This window comes from Lampris incognitus, chromosome 12 (genome assembly GCF_029633865.1).
Source record: "Lampris incognitus isolate fLamInc1 chromosome 12, fLamInc1.hap2, whole genome shotgun sequence".
Lineage (NCBI taxonomy): Eukaryota > Metazoa > Chordata > Actinopteri > Lampriformes > Lampridae > Lampris > Lampris incognitus.
This window is the reverse complement of record NC_079222.1, coordinates 35,959,832-35,976,057: the sequence shown is the minus strand read 5'-3', so window position 1 is coordinate 35,976,057 and position 16,226 is coordinate 35,959,832. Positions and strand designations below refer to the sequence as shown.

General features: G+C 44.3%; 1 pseudogene; it reads right to left on the bottom strand.

The window, feature by feature from the left end:
- The window catches only part of LOC130121635 (AP-3 complex subunit beta-1-like), a 66,810-nt pseudogene extending 51,886 nt beyond the window's left edge, over positions 1-14,924 (bottom strand).
- Positions 14,925-16,226: the final 1,302 nt, after the last annotated feature.

Genomic DNA, 16,226 nt, shown 5'->3' with positions numbered 1-16,226 from the left:
GTGGTAGTCTGCAGCCCTCCCCGGATCGGCAGAGGGGGCGGAGCAGTGACCGGGATGCTCTCGGAAGAGTCGGGCAATTGGCCGGATACAATTGGGAGAAAAAGGGGGGGCAAATTCTAAAAAAATAAACAGTAGTCTATGTCTGTAAGTCAATGAAAGCTAGCATTTAGCATTGCCATTCATCTGTAATACGCCATATAATGTGTTGTCACATATCACCTACAGTTAGCTAGCTCTCTTGGAGAGGGTCTTGGAGAGGGTCTTGGAGAGGGTCTCTGTCTTACCAAACCACTCTGGGCTGTTTTGGTCACACTGCTGTACTCTCTGTCAACGGTCAAGTTTAACGGTTCAGACTGAAGTGTAGGTTTTTTGTTTTTTGTTTGTTTGTTTGTTTTTGTTTTTACTTTAGGAAAGCTAACAGCTAAATGAAAGTGCTTTATAAAAGTGACTAGCTACCCTGTAAGCGGGGGTCAGTTCCTGGGGAAGGCGGACGGTGGTAGGTGTACTGTTTTCAGTGACACCACTTGTAATGCATCCATCCATTATCCAAGCCGCTTATCCGGGATACTGGAGCCTATCCCAGCAGTCATTGGGCGGCAGGTGGGGAGACCTGGACAGGCCACCACGCCATCTCAGGGCCCACACACACACACACCTAGGGACAATTTAGTATACGCCCGAGTCACCTGACCTAAATGTCTTCAGACTGTGGGAGGAAACCGGAGCACCCAGGCGGACAACGTGCAAACTCCACACAGAGGACGACCCGGGACGACCCCCAAGGTCGGACAACCACGGGGTTTGAACCTTGGACCTTCTCGCTGTGAGGCGACCGCACTAACCACTGCGCCACCGTGCCGCCCTGCCTTCACCAGGGGGACGTAGCGTGTGGGAGGATCACGCTATTCCCCCCGGTTCTCCCCTCCAACCCTGAACAGGCACCCCGACTAGCCAGAGGAGGCGCTAGTGCAGCGACCAGGACACATACCCACATCCGGCTTCCCACCCGCAGACACGCCCAGTTGTGTCTGTAGGGACGCCCAACCAAGCCGGAGGTAACACGGGGATTCGAACCGGCGAGCCCGCGTGTTGGTAGGCAACAGATTAGACCCGCATACCCGGACACCCATCATTTTATGTTTTTTTGTTAACAAATTTCATAAAGCACTGTGCAAGAAATGCACCAATAAAACGTGTGCAGCTAGGTTTTACCACCACTGATATTTTAATTTAATTAATGTCCCATCCATGAGAGAGGAGGACGGAGGGAGAGGGGAGGCAGAACCAGCCGGGGGCGCCAAGAATCAACTCTGGTAGAAGAAAAAACCCATTTGCTGTTGCATGTTCCCTCCAAACTGCCTGCTGGCTCACTGACTGACTGACTGACTGACTGACTGACTGACTGACTGACACGGCCGTGTATTAATATGCAAAGCGCATTAACGTGGGGACACGGCGGGAAACGGAGGGGGGAGAAGAAGGGGAAGGGAGCAGAATCCAGCATCTCCAATTAGAGCAGACGGGCCTCTGGTGGCCCCTCTGGGAACCCTGTGCGTTTAGCCATCAACCCTGCCATGAGCCTGCATTGATTTTGTGCGCGTGCGCGCGCGCGTGCGCGCGTGCGCGTGTTGTCTATAGTTTCATTGGCAATTGTGGATCTTAAATCCAAGCGATGATTAGCTTCTTTGACATCTACAGAGCTTCGGAAATTTCAAAAAAAGATGAATTGTAGGAAATCACTGGAACACGTTATGCCCTCACGGCGGTGTTTTCAAGTTAGATTTACTGCATCACCTGTACAGGAGTCTGGGTACGAGTACGTAGTAGCGTCGTTACACTCTATGCAGTCATACAAGCCATCAGTGAGTACTTACAGAGTACTGCCAACGCGATAGTGGGGTCGCGGCACACAGTGGCGCAGGGGTTAGCGCCGTCGCCTCACAGCAAGAAGGTCCTGGGTTCGAACCCCGGGGTTGTCCAGTCCTGGGGGGGGGGGGTCATCCCGGGTCGTCCTCTGTGTGGCGTTTGCGTGTTCTCCCCGCGCCTGCGGTGGGGTTTCTCCGGGCGCTCCGGTTTCCCCCACCACCAAGAAGACACGCATGCTGGGGTTAATACCCCTGCCTGTGCCCCTGACCGAGGCAGGGCAACACGAGCTGGATGGAGGTGGTCCCCGGGTCCTGCACGGCGGCTTCCCGCTGCTCCTAGCTACACAGCTAGGATGGGTCACATGCAGAGAGGAATTTCAATGAAGTATCTCAAAATCCAAAAAATAAAATAAAATAGTGATGCTGCAGGAACCTTATGATCGTAAGTATTTCCGACGTGATAAAGAATGTTAATAACCAAGACAGACAAATATCTAAATCACAAGTACTTCCTGTTATTGTCTACTTCCTTTTATGTGTCCACTGATTCAGACACATTATTATTAGTCGACTCTCATACGACAGTACTCTAGCTGATGTTGTCATATTTTTGTAAGGTACCAAGAGGGCGTCCGGGTAGCGTGTCTGTCTATTCCGTTGCCTACCAACATGGGGATCGCTGGTTCGAATCCCCCTATTACCTCTAGCTTGGACGCGCGTCCCTACAGACACAACTGATCGTGTCTGCGGGTGGGAAGCCGGATGTGGGTATGTGTCCTGGTCGTTGCACTGGCGCCTCCTCTGGTCGGTCGAGGCGCCTGTTCGGGGGGGGACTGGTGGGGAGTAGCGTGATCCTCCCACGCGCCACATCCCCCTGGCGAAACTCCTCACTGTCCAACCCGGTATTACGCCAAAGCGTGTAATACACACGCCGGTCCAAACGTGTCAGTGTTACGGTCTGCCTCGCTCAGGCGTGAAAAGTACACGCCTGTATGAAGGTGCAGTGCCAGCAGGGGGCGACGATTAAGAGGTGAGGGCAGGTTAGGGTTAGGGGGGTTGCGTGATTTTTTTTTCATACCCGTTTTTCGGGAACTCATTCTCTGATTGGCTAGTACTCGTTACCTCCGTTGGTTAGGTTGGTTAAGGTTAGGGTTAGGGATAGGGTTAGCCAATCAGAGATAGCACGGCGCCTTCATACAGGCGTGTACTTTTCACGCCTGAGCGAGGCAAACCGTGACAATGACACGTCTGGACCGGCGTGTGTATTACACGCTTTGGCGTGATACTGGGCTGCGCTGTCAGGTGAAAAGAAGCGGCTGGCGACTCCACACGTATGGGAGGAGGCATGTGGTAGTCTGCAGCCCTCCCCGGATCGGCAGAGGGGGGGTGGAGCAGCGACCGGGACGGCTCGGAAGGGTGGGGTAATTGGCCGGGTACAACTGGAGCGCAAAAGGGAGACAATTGTGACGCAAGTTAATTCAAAATGTTTAATCATTTTCGCAGGTGGTCTGCAAACGCACAGCTGCTCGTTGCATAACGTGGCTCCTATTTTAAGCAGTCTATCACGGACGGCCCTCCTTCAGGGGGGTACGCTAACGCACGCTTTCCACTGGCTGTGTGGTTATGTGCCGTTTTCCTCGTGTGTCTCCCCCGGGTCTTTCCTGTCTCCAAGGCCGTTGCAGTCAGCTGTGTCTCCGGGCAGGTGCGTCTCTGCTCTCCGGCGCTGCACGTTCTCCACAAACTTCCCCCATTAGACGCAGCTCCAAGGTAAACTATATGCACCATCAACAAAACTGACACCCCAATCTACGGAGTTCATGCGCCTCCTCCCCCTCCTCTTCCATCTCGGCCATATTATCTACCCCGCGTGACAAGCCGGTAATGGAAAAATCACACTAAGCAAATGGTTCTTCTAATAACAATAAATTTCCTATAAAATTATGAAGGGTCCAAACCGTTTCCTTGCATCTATTTTGCTATGAATTCTAATTAGGGTAGCAGGGAGGCAGAGAGTGCTGGGTCATCACGCCAGAGACAACATGCGCCTTTTTGATTGATGGCCCGTTGTGGGGCTGGCCTACCCTCCCCTCGGATCCCTCTTTCTCTCCTCCCTCCTTTTCTCTTAAATTAATGGGCATCTCACCTAGCCCCTAATCATAGTACCCCCCCTCCCCACCGTCGTGCCCCTCCTTTCTGTTCTCATTTCAATTTTGCAGAAGGAGTAGGGCGGAGGATGGGAGGGATCGATCATTTATCTTGTAATGGCTGGATAATAGATCCATCACGGTAAAACAGCTGCACAAACTCCTACGTCGTCTCTGTCACCCCCTCCTACCCTCCCCCCCCGCCCCCCATCTTGTCTTTAAGCCGTCCTGCCTGTAAGCAGGCCTTTGTGTGTCACAGCTATTTAGTCCCAGGAACACGTCTTTAAAGGGAAACGTCTGCAGGCTCGGACAACGACACGGGCTGAAGGATAACTGAACGCTTCCTTTTTTCTACAGCCAACACGGTGACATAAACTACACAGTAATTACCTGTGGGGGGGGGGTTGGGGGTTACTAATTTGGTGATGAATTGATTTATAAACCTCGTAGGCAGAAAAAATCTCGAGTGTTAACAACCTACAGATGTCTTTACGCTATTAAATATTGTGATTGTACCTTCCACCCATTTCTCTGCAGGCAACCAAATAACCCGATCACAGTTTGGAATATGCGTGCATCGACATTTAAATAATTAGTGTTTTCAATATAAAACAAACCTCTATACCTTAGTAAGTGTCGTTGGGGGCGTCCAGGTGGTGTGGCGGTCTATTCCGTTGCCTACCGACACGGGATCGCTGGTTCGAATCCCCCGTGTTACCTCCGGCTTGGTCGGGTGTCCCTACAGACATAACTGGCCGTGTCTGCGGTTGGGGAGCCGGATGTGGGTATATGTCCTGCTCGCTGCACTAGCGCCTCCTCTGGTCAGTCGAGGGAGGGGGAGCTGGGGAGAATAGCGTGATCCTCCCATGCGCTACGTCCCCCTGGTGAAACGTCTCACTGTCAGGTGAAAAGAAGCGGCTGGCGACTCCACAGAGGGGGTGGAGCAGTGACCGGGACGGTAATTGGGGAGAAAAGGGGGGGAATTCCCCCCAAAAAGTAATTGTCATTGGTGGGGATTTAGTACATACTGACCCAATGATGACATTCATACTGCACGTTCAACATAATCAACAGACGCCCACCGCACCAGTAACGTATTGTAAACCAACACTGTATGACTTACATCATTAGGAAAACATAAACACTGTATGACTTACATCATTAGGAAAACATAAACACTGTACGACTTACATCATTAGGAAAACATAAACACTGTACAACTTACATCATTAGGAAAACATAAACACTGTATGACTTACATCATTAGGAAAACATAAACACTGTATGACTTACATCATTAGGAAACATAAACACTACGACTTACATCATTAGGAAAACATAAACACTGTACCACTTGCATCATTAGGAAAACATAAACACTGTATGACTTACATCATTAGGAAAACATAAACACTGTACGACTTACATCATTAGGAAAACATAAACACTGTACAACTTACATCATTAGGAAAACATAAACACTGTACAACTTACATCATTGGGAAAACATAAACACTGTACGACTTACATCATTAGGAAAACATAAACACTGTACGACTTACATCATTAGGAAAACATAAACACTGTACGACTTACATCATTAGGAAAACATAAACACTGTACCACTTGCATCATTAGGAAAACATAAACACTGTACGACTTACATCATTAGGAAAACATAAACACTGTACGACTTACATCATTAGGAAAACATAAACACTGTACGACTTACATCATTAGGAAAACATAAACACTGTACGACTTACATCATTAGGAAAAAATAAACACTGTACGATTTGCATCATTAGGAAAATATAAACACTGTAGGACTTGCATCATTAGGAAAATATAAACACTGTAGGACTAACATCATTAGGAAAATATAAACACTGTAGGACTTACATCATTAGGAAAACATAAACACTGTACGACTTAAATCATTAGGAAAACATAAACACTGTACGACTTACATCATTAGGAAAACATAAACACTGTACGACTTACATCATTAGGAAAACATAAACACTGTACGACTTACATCATTAGGAAAATATAAACACTGTACGACTTACATCATTAGGAAAACATAAACACTGTACGACTTGCATCATTAGGAAAACATAAACACTACGACTTACATCGTTAGGAAAATATAAACACTGTACGACTTACATCATTAGGAAAACATAAACACTGTAGGACTTATATCATTAGGAAAACATAAACACTGTAGGGCTTACATCATTAGGAAAACATAAACACTGTAGGACTTACATCATTAGGAAAATATAAACACTGTACGATTTGCATCATTAGGAAACATAAACACTGTACGACTTACATCATTAGGAAAACATAAACACTGTACGACTTACATCATTAGGAAACATAAACACTGTACGACTTACATCATTAGGAGAACATAAACACTGTATGACTTACATCATTAGGAAAACAAAAACACTACGACTTACACTACCGTTCAAAAGTTTGGGATCACCCAAACAATTTCGTGTTTTCCATGAAAAGTCACACTTATTCACCACCATATGTTGTGAAATGAATAGAAAATAGAGTCAAGACATTGACAAGGTTAGAAATAATGATTTGTATTTGAAATAAGATTTTTTTTACATCAAACTTTGCTTTCGTCAAAGAATCCTCCATTTGCAGCAATTACAGCATTGCAGACCTTTGGCATTCTAGCTGTTAATTTGTTGAGGTAATCTGGAGAAATTGCACCCCACGCTTCCAGAAGCAGCTCCCACAAGTTGGATTGGTTGGATGGGCACTTCTTTGAGCAGATTGAGTTTCTGGAGCATCACATTTGTGGGGTCAATTAAACGCTCAAAATGGCCAGAAAAAGAGAACTTTCATCTGAAACTCGACAGTCTATTCTTGTTCTTAGAAATGAAGTCTATTCCATGCGAGAAATAGCTAAGAAATTGAAGATTTCCTACACCGGTGTGTACTACTCCCTTCAGAGGACAGCACAAACAGGCTCTAACAGGTACTATTTAATGAAGATGCCAGTTGGGGACCTGTGAGGCGTCTGTTTCTCAAACTAGAGACTCTAATGTACTTATCTTCTTGCTCAGTTGTGCAACGCGGCCTCCCACTTCTTTTTCTACTCTGGTTAGAGCCTGTTTGTGCTGTCCTCTGAAGGGAGTAGTACACACCGGGGTAGGAAATCTTCAATTTCTTAGCAATTTCTCGCATGGAATAGCCTTCATTTCTAAGAACAAGAATAGACTGTCGAGTTTCAGATGAAAGTTCTCTTTTTCTGGCCATTTTGAGCGTTTAATTGACCCCACAAATGTGATGCTCCAGAAACTCAATCTGCTCAAAGAAGTGCCCATCCAACCAATCCAACTTGTGGGAGCTGCTTCTGGAAGCGTGGGGTGCAATTTCTCCAGATTACCTCAACAAATTAACAGCTAGAATGCCAAAGATCTGCAATGCTGTAATTGCTGCAAATGGAGGATTCTTTGACGAAAGCAAAGTTTGATGTAAAAAAATCTTATTTCAAATACAAATCATTATTTCTAACCTTGTCAATGTCTTGACTCTATTTTCTATTCATTTCACAACATATGGTGGTGAATAAGTGTGACTTTTCATGGAAAACACAAAATTGTTTGGGTGATCCCAAACTTTTGAACGGTAGTGTACATCATTAGGAAAACATAAACACTGTAGGACTTATACATCATTAGGAAAACATAAACACTACGACTTACATCATTAGGAAAACATAAACACTGTAGGACTTATACATCATTAGGAAACATAAACACTGTACGACTTACATCATTAGGAAAACATAAACACTGTACGACTTACATCATTAGGAAAACATAAACACTGTACGACTTACATCATTAGGAAAATACAAACACTGTATGACTTACATCATTAGGAAAACATAAACACTGTAGGACTTACATCATTAGGAAAACATAAACACTGTATGACTTACATCATTAGGAAAACATAAACACTACGACTTACATCATTAGGAAAACATAAATACTGTACGACTTACATCATTAGGAAAACATAAACACTGTATGACTTACATCATTAGGAAAACATAAACACTGTACTACTTACATCATTAGGAAAATATAAACACTGTATGACTTACATCATTAGGAAAACATAAACACTGTAGGACTTACATCATTAGGAAAACATAAACACTGTACGACTTGCATCATTAGGAAAACATAAACACTACGACTTACATCGTTAGGAAAATATAAACACTGTACGACTTGCATCATTAGGAAAACATAAACACTACGACTTACATCGTTAGGAAAATATAAACACTGTACGACTTACATCATTAGGAAAACATAAACACTGTAGGACTTATATCATTAGGAAAACATAAACACTGTAGGACTTACATCATTAGGAAAACATAAACACTGTAGGACTTATATCATTAGGAAAACATAAACACTGTAGGACTTACATCATTAGGAAAACATAAACACTGTAGGACTTACATCATTAGGAAAATATAAACACTGTACGACTTACATCATTAGGAAAACAGAAACACTATGACTTACATCATTAGGAAAACATAAACACTGTACGACTTACATCATTAGGAAAACATAAACACTGTAGGACTTACATCATTAGGGAAACATAAACACTGTATGACTTACATCATTAGGAAAACATAAACACTGTACGACTTACATCATTAGGAAAATATAAACACTGTACGACTTACATCATTAGGAAAACAGAAACACTATGACTTACATCATTAGGAAAACATAAACACTGTACGACTTACATCATTAGGAAAACATAAACACTGTACGACTTACATCATTAGGAAAACATAAACACTGTAGGACTTACATCATTAGGAAAACATAAACACTGTAGGACTTACATCATTAGGAAAACATAAACACTGTAGGACTTACATCATTAGGAAAACATAAACACTGTAGGACTTACATCATTAGGAAAATATAAACACTGTACGACTTGCATCATTAGGAAACATAAACACTGTACGCCTTACATCATTAGGAAAACATAAACACTGTACGACTTACATCATTAGGAAAACATAAACACTGTACGACTTACATCATTAGGAAAATATAAACACTGTACGACTTACATCATTAGGAAAACAGAAACACTGTAGGACTTGCATCATTAGGGAAACATAAACACTGTACGACTTACATCATTAGGAAAACATAAACACTGTAGGACTTACATCATTAGGAAAACAGAAACACTGTAGGACTTACATCATTAGGGAAACATAAACACTGTATGACTTACATCATTAGGAAAACATAAACACTGTACGACTTACATCATTAGGAAAATATAAACACTGTACGACTTACATCATTAGGAAAACAGAAACACTGTACGACTTACATCATTAGGAAAACATAAACACTGTAGGACTTACATCATTAGGAAAACAGAAACACTATGACTTACATCATTAGGAAAACATAAACACTGTACGACTTACATCATTAGGAAAACATAAACACTGTACGACTTACATCATTAGGAAAACATAAACATTGTACGACTTACATCATTAGGAAAACAGAAACACTGTAGGACTTACATCATTAGGAAACATAAACACTGTACGACTTACATCATTAGGAAAACATAAACACTGTAGGACTTACATCATTAGGAAAACATAAGCACTGTATGACTTACATCATTAGGAAAACATAAACACTGTAGGACTTACATCATTAGGAAAACATAACGTGCCGCGAATACTTCAGGTGTGATTTCAGATTCATGTTTATCATCATTCTGAAATCACAGACCAGAGTCGTGTTTATTGGTTTGCACGTATATACATGTCATGTGACTCCGGGTTCGTGGCTCTCTCGGTGCACTTAACACAGAATCACAACACCACAACGCAACAGTCTTCACATATATACACAAGAATTGCATATATGCAGGTGAAATAAGAGGCGATAAGGTGCAAATTTCCTCTCAACCTTCCTGCAACGCGCCCCCCCATCGCGTTATCACCGTCAGAGAGCGGAGATGTGGAGACGTGGAGGAGGACCTCGGTTACGCCACCTCACTAGACAGAATAATCCTGGCATTATTAAACTGTTTGCAAGAGAGCTATTAACTATGTTCTTCTCTGTCTTCTCCATTTATCAATTGTGCTGGGCCGCTGGTAGGTGTGTGTAACGGTAACGCCCGTCCTCCTCGTCCTCAGTGTGTGAATGGGAGCTGCACTAACAAAGGAGTCATCTGTCTCCCTTAGTGTCTTTGGCTAAATATGCTTCATATCTGGCGGTGAACTGTCTCACCCCTCGGTCTGAACTGATAGGCCGCGTTTCTAAAATGACAGGTGTTTGCTGGGAGATGCATAATTACAAACACGCGCGCAGGACTCTCCCGTACCTCTACATTAAATAAGCCACCCCCCCCCTCCCACGTGAAACCGCCATTTAAGCACACGTAATAGCATTCACTGTGACCTCCTTAAACCAACGTGGAGCTCACTGACAATCTAAACAGCAATCTGTACTGTATCTATGACTACCTTAAAAAACAGAATTTGGGGATCTACCTCATTACCAGACAATTTGGGGGGGGGGGGCTGAAGAGAAATGAGCCTTGGAGAACATTCAGATGCCACGTGCCCCTGTAGGAAAATGCCCTCTAAATGGGCACTTAACAAGGAGCATGTGAAGACGTGTGGGTTTAAGTGGGTGTTAACAAACCATGGCATTGCTGAATGAGCTGAGAGGTGGAGGGCTAGGAGTCAAGCGCTTGACTGTGGCGCCCTCTAGCGGTGCATATACTCAGAGACGTGAGCGCGTCCAAAGTAAAGCTGTTGTCGTGGTCTGTTTATACTTGAGTGTGCTTTTGTCTTTCAGTAGTTTATCGATCGCTTCAGTGAGCTCTTCCTTCTGGTCTGGATCACAGCTACAGACCAGAGAAAAGCCTTTAAGAGAAAACTGGCGCCCAATATACAGCATTTATTTACCTGACACGGAAACACGGTGGACTTGGGAATTAAAGCATACCCCTTCTGTGTATTCATACAAAGTACATAGAAGGGATATGAAGAGTGGGGTAATTGGCCAGACACAATTGGGGAGAAAAGGGGGGGGGGAATATACCTGAGCATGCAACAAACGATGTTTCCTATAGCACCACACTATCTCAATGACTCAGCATGCTGACATACACCAATGATGTGAAGCAGGTAGGCACATGCAACCATATTCAAAACGTCGTGTGTATGGGCGGCACGGTGGCCCAGTGGTCAGCACTGTTGCCTCACTGCAAGAAGGTCCTGGGTTCGAACCCCGGGCCATCCCGGTTCCTTTCTGTGTGGAGTTTGCATGTTCTCCCCGTGTCTGCGGTGGGTTTCCCCCGGGTGCCCCGGTTTCCTCCCACCATCAAAAAGACATGCATGTTAGGGTTAATACTCCTGCCTGTGCCCCTGAGCAAGGCAGTGGAAAGAAGAACTAGAGTTGGTCCCCAGGTGCTGCAGCTGGCCACTGCTCCTATACAATAGGATGGGTTACATGCAGAGTGAATTTCATTGTAAGTATGTACAAATGACAAATTAAGTGTATTGTATTGTATCGTATCGTATTGTATTGTATTGAATTGTATTCTTTGTAACTCTTGGGGATGGAGAGAGATAGTCAACAACTAGGAGTGTGGACATACTACCTTGAGGGCCCTCTGAGAGGTGCTGATAGACAGCAAAGCCAGGTCCTGCTGCTCCTCTGCATCCCCCACCAGGTAAACATATACAAGCTTCTTGAGCTGCGAAAGACAATCCAACAGCAGAAAACTGAAATACTCCGTGAAGTGACACTCATGCACATCGAGAAAACAACGTAGGGACACGAATGGGCTACGTAAAATATGCTGTTTATCCTGCAGGGCTTGATGGGAGTGATGAAGAAGGACGGGATTAGGAACGATTACATCAGAGGGACCGCTCAGGTGGGACGGTTTGGAGACAAAGCAAGAGAGGCAAGATGGAGATGGCTTGGACATGTGTGGAGGAGAGATGCTGGGTATATTGGGAGAAGGATGCTGAATATGGAGCTGCCAGGGAAGAGGAGAAGAGGAAGGCCAAAGAGGAGGTTTATGGATGTGGTGAGAGAGGACATACAGGTGGCTGGTGTGACAGAGGAAGATGCAGAGGACAGGAAGAGATGGAAACGGATGATCCGCTGTGGCGCCCCCTAACGGGAGCAGCCGAAAGTAGTAGTAGTAGTAGTAGTAGTAGTAGTAGATACTGCAGGGCTTGCTGCTTTTTTCCCCACCTACTGGAAGACATAATAAACTTCTTTGGAAGGAGAAAATTGAACCATTATGTGCAAGAAAACACGCAGCCCCGACTTGAGTTTGTTGTTTTTAAAGGGTAGAAAGGAAGCGAGTATTGAAACCCCGATCGTTCCTGTCTGACATCACGAGCTGCAGTCCAAATCCAGAGTTATTTCAGGCAGTGAGCTTATGAGCGCTATTGGATTTGACAGATGACCATTGTTATCTGCCCCCCATTCTGTGCCCTGACTTCCAACTTCCCCTGTCTTTTCACAGGAAAGCCTGAACTAATATTTTCTCTGCTTGTGAAATACCGGTGGAAACTGAGCAGGAGAGGTCAGTCCTCTGCGTACTTACAGTTATCCAGGTGGGGAAGGGCGGAAAAGCAGAGGTGATTCCTGTCTACAGAGAATAAAAGAACACATAACGGCACAAAATAATAATGAATGAGTGAAGAGGTCAGAGAACGACCGGGATTTCACTCCTACCTAAAACGACCATAGGCGGTCAGCATGACCGCCGATTTTTAAACTCCATATTCTATCAAGATCAATACCTAGCTGAGATATTAATGCATTACATATGTTAGTGTGTCTGTTATGAAACTAGCTGACAGCAAAATTAACATTTTAACAACTTTAATACTGTTTTTTAAACAATTTAAAATGGCCGCTGTCCAACGACTGTAAACACTGCAACATTTCGGTGGTGGTCATGGTGCGTCTGTAACCAGACATGTTGGACCTCATCACACATCAAGTTTAGACTAGTTCTGTGCACTGGGGGGCGCTAGTGTGTTTCTGGAACAGAGCAACGAACACCACCAAGGAAATGATGCGACTTACACACGTCATAAATACTGACATGACGCGCGCGATCACGCACGAATTACTAGCCGTCATTCTGACCGCTCACGGTCGCTTTAGGTAGATCTTATCATAACATTTTTGTGCAATTGATGTGGAATTTGGGAGAAAGGGCGTGAAGGGAGGGCATTTTTCACCAAGATACAGATGAAGAGAATGGGTTGGCTCGGAAGAGAAGGAGAAATGGCAGCCGGAGACCTGACGCTACCTTAGCAGCTGGTGTTGAGAGAGGAGACGTGACTGTGGGCTTTCTTCTGCCAATTACATCCACCCGCCTGCTCCCGGTACCCAGCCACGAGCTGCTTCCGCTGCGGGCCTTGCACACAGCGCCTGGCTTCAGCCTGCCCCTCATACTTCCTGTTGCCTCCGCTGCCGCCAATCAATATTCACAGGCTTGGGTATGGCAGCCCCCATCGCGCTGTTGTTGAGAGTGGGGTCATTCTCAGTACGGAACTGTGTGTGAGCGAGTCCATGAAGACCGTGTCCCACACTTATACATTATTTTGTGGAGTAGGTTAGGTATTAATGAGGCAGTAAAGGCCCTTCTGACTATTCCGTAATAACAGTTAGTGGTGTTACAATGTAGTCCACAATGCTATGTAAAATGAACTACGGACTATTTTACTCATAATTAGGAAAATATGGGAAACCAAAAAAATAAAAGGAAGCCATTTAAAATAATTTCAAAGACCAATTTACTCTGGGTGTAACGGAGATCTGTCTGTATTGATGCTTTTAAACCATCACTAGTGTAAACTACTAATAACACACGTTAGCCCCTAGCTAACGGGTCTGGCCCTTTAGCCGAGCGGTTAGTGATGTCGCCTTGCGGTTACATTCTTGCAAGAATGTAACCGGTTACATTCTTGCAAGAATGTAACCGGTTATTTTCTTGCCCGGTGCGGGATTCGATACGGGGTGTGCTGCACCACAAGGCGACATCACTAACTGCTCGGCTAAAGGGTCAGGCCCGTTAGCTAGGGGCTAACGTGTCTTATTAGTAGTTTACACTAGTACTCACAAGCCCTCCTCTTATACTCGAATAGCTAGATATCAACGGCGTACATAATAGAGCCATAATGGAAGCAAGCTATGTGCTGTGAATTGACAGAAAATGTAATCCAACATCAGAAGTCCAACCCCTGATACCGATATCCCATCAAACTATTTTAAATAATTTCCTTTCACTGGCACATCAAGCTAATCAGTCCCGGGTGTGAGTTTGTCTCTCATAAGAGATGTCTGCAAGGTGCATCCTATAATCAACGATTATTTTAACTTTTAGTAATCAGAGGACTTACCACATAGGACCGCAGGGCTGCATTTCCTGTTGATGACTTACCTCAGTGTCCTTACTGGCAACGTTCCTCACAGCAGCTGGAAACAACTCAGACGCATTTCCCTTTAGCGATCAACTGAAGAAGAAAAAAAGATTTATAACAAAAATTAGACCTCTTATCAGTCATGCTCTGTTTCTATATTAAACAGACTTTTTTGGGGGAGGGGGGGTATGAAACTGTATCAAAGGCAATGAACTAATCCTTGCGTGTGTTCCTACACCATTTTTGTCCATTCTGTAAGGTCCCCAGTCTACTCACCCCAACAATGCTTTTCATCGCCTCCAGTTTCAGCAATTCCTTGTTGCTCTCGCGCATCTCTTTAAGAGCCTCGTTCCTAGGGAGACACATTATGCCCAAGTGTTGTTCCATGGTGCGATATGACAAGACACTGGAGTCGTGAATTTTGACTCAAACGGTTTTAGAGTCATATCACGACTGCAGTTATTTACAAAGGCTCTGTTTCTACTCTGCTTCAACAACAGACTATTAGGCATTGTGCTTAATTCCGTTGCTCAAAACTATTTACAAAAAGTTTCCTGTTGTGTAAATGAGATTATGAATGAATTTCCAATTGTCTAGGGTCAGGATAAGAAGCAGCCGATGACCATTAACATCTGCCTTAAGGGATGTTTAATCTGACCCTTGAAGTTTTTCAGAAGGATGGCGACCCCTGCTGATCTTGAGGCGCCATGGAAGCTTCGTCTCCCCATTGTTTAGACCAAAAATTAATACCTCCAAATCAAGAATGCGTTCCTTGTAGAAAAACAACATTAGCATGCTCCCCTTTACAGAACAAAAAAAAAGCTTTTTCTTTTTGTTATGTCTTAGACCCCTTGCATTAACAGATAGAAGAGAGATGTCGTTTTTTTTAAACGAAACATATAACACAAAACACAAAAAAATGAAGATGAATTACCGGAACTGTTATACAACAAGAATAAAGTTTTTGTTTTACCTAATAGATACTGTTTTTTTATGGTAGCAAAACCTTGAGCTTGTTAATTTTCCTAATCAAAACTCACTTGCTCGTAGGATTCAAATCCCAGGTTAATTCTGGCTGTGGAGTGACGCGTCCATTGACGAAAGCATAAGGGCCCCGGAACATGGTCTCGAGACCTGCCTTCCTTGCTTGTACAACTTTCGGCCATACAGCTTTTCGTGCAGATGGGCTGATGCTCGGTGGTTCGCCAGAGTCCATCCCTGTAGTGCCTGCCACTGAACTGCATGATGATCTGTCCAGGACGGTTGGGGTTCTTCGGTCCAAGACGGCGCAGAGTCCAGAATGAGATCCGTCTTCCCCCTCCAAGTGTGGTGCAACCTCTGTGATGGTATCCGATCTGACGTGTATTTCCCCCCCCCCCAACCTCCCTTCTTCACTTAGACCAGTGGTTCTCAACCTTTTTGGGGTCCTGGACCCCCTGCGTATTTTTGATCTACCCTGAGGACCCCTCCACCTGATCTTGGGGGAGGGGGGTTGCAATTTGATAGAAACGGTAGAAACTGCATTTTAAATTGCATTATAGCATTTATTCACTCTTTGGGGCAAAAATAAGAGCTTTCAGTTGTAACTTAGATATAGTTAACAAAACAGAATATGTATTCAGTAACTTTCAGATATATGTAACAACACAGAATATGTATTCAGTAACTTTCAGATATATGTAACAACAC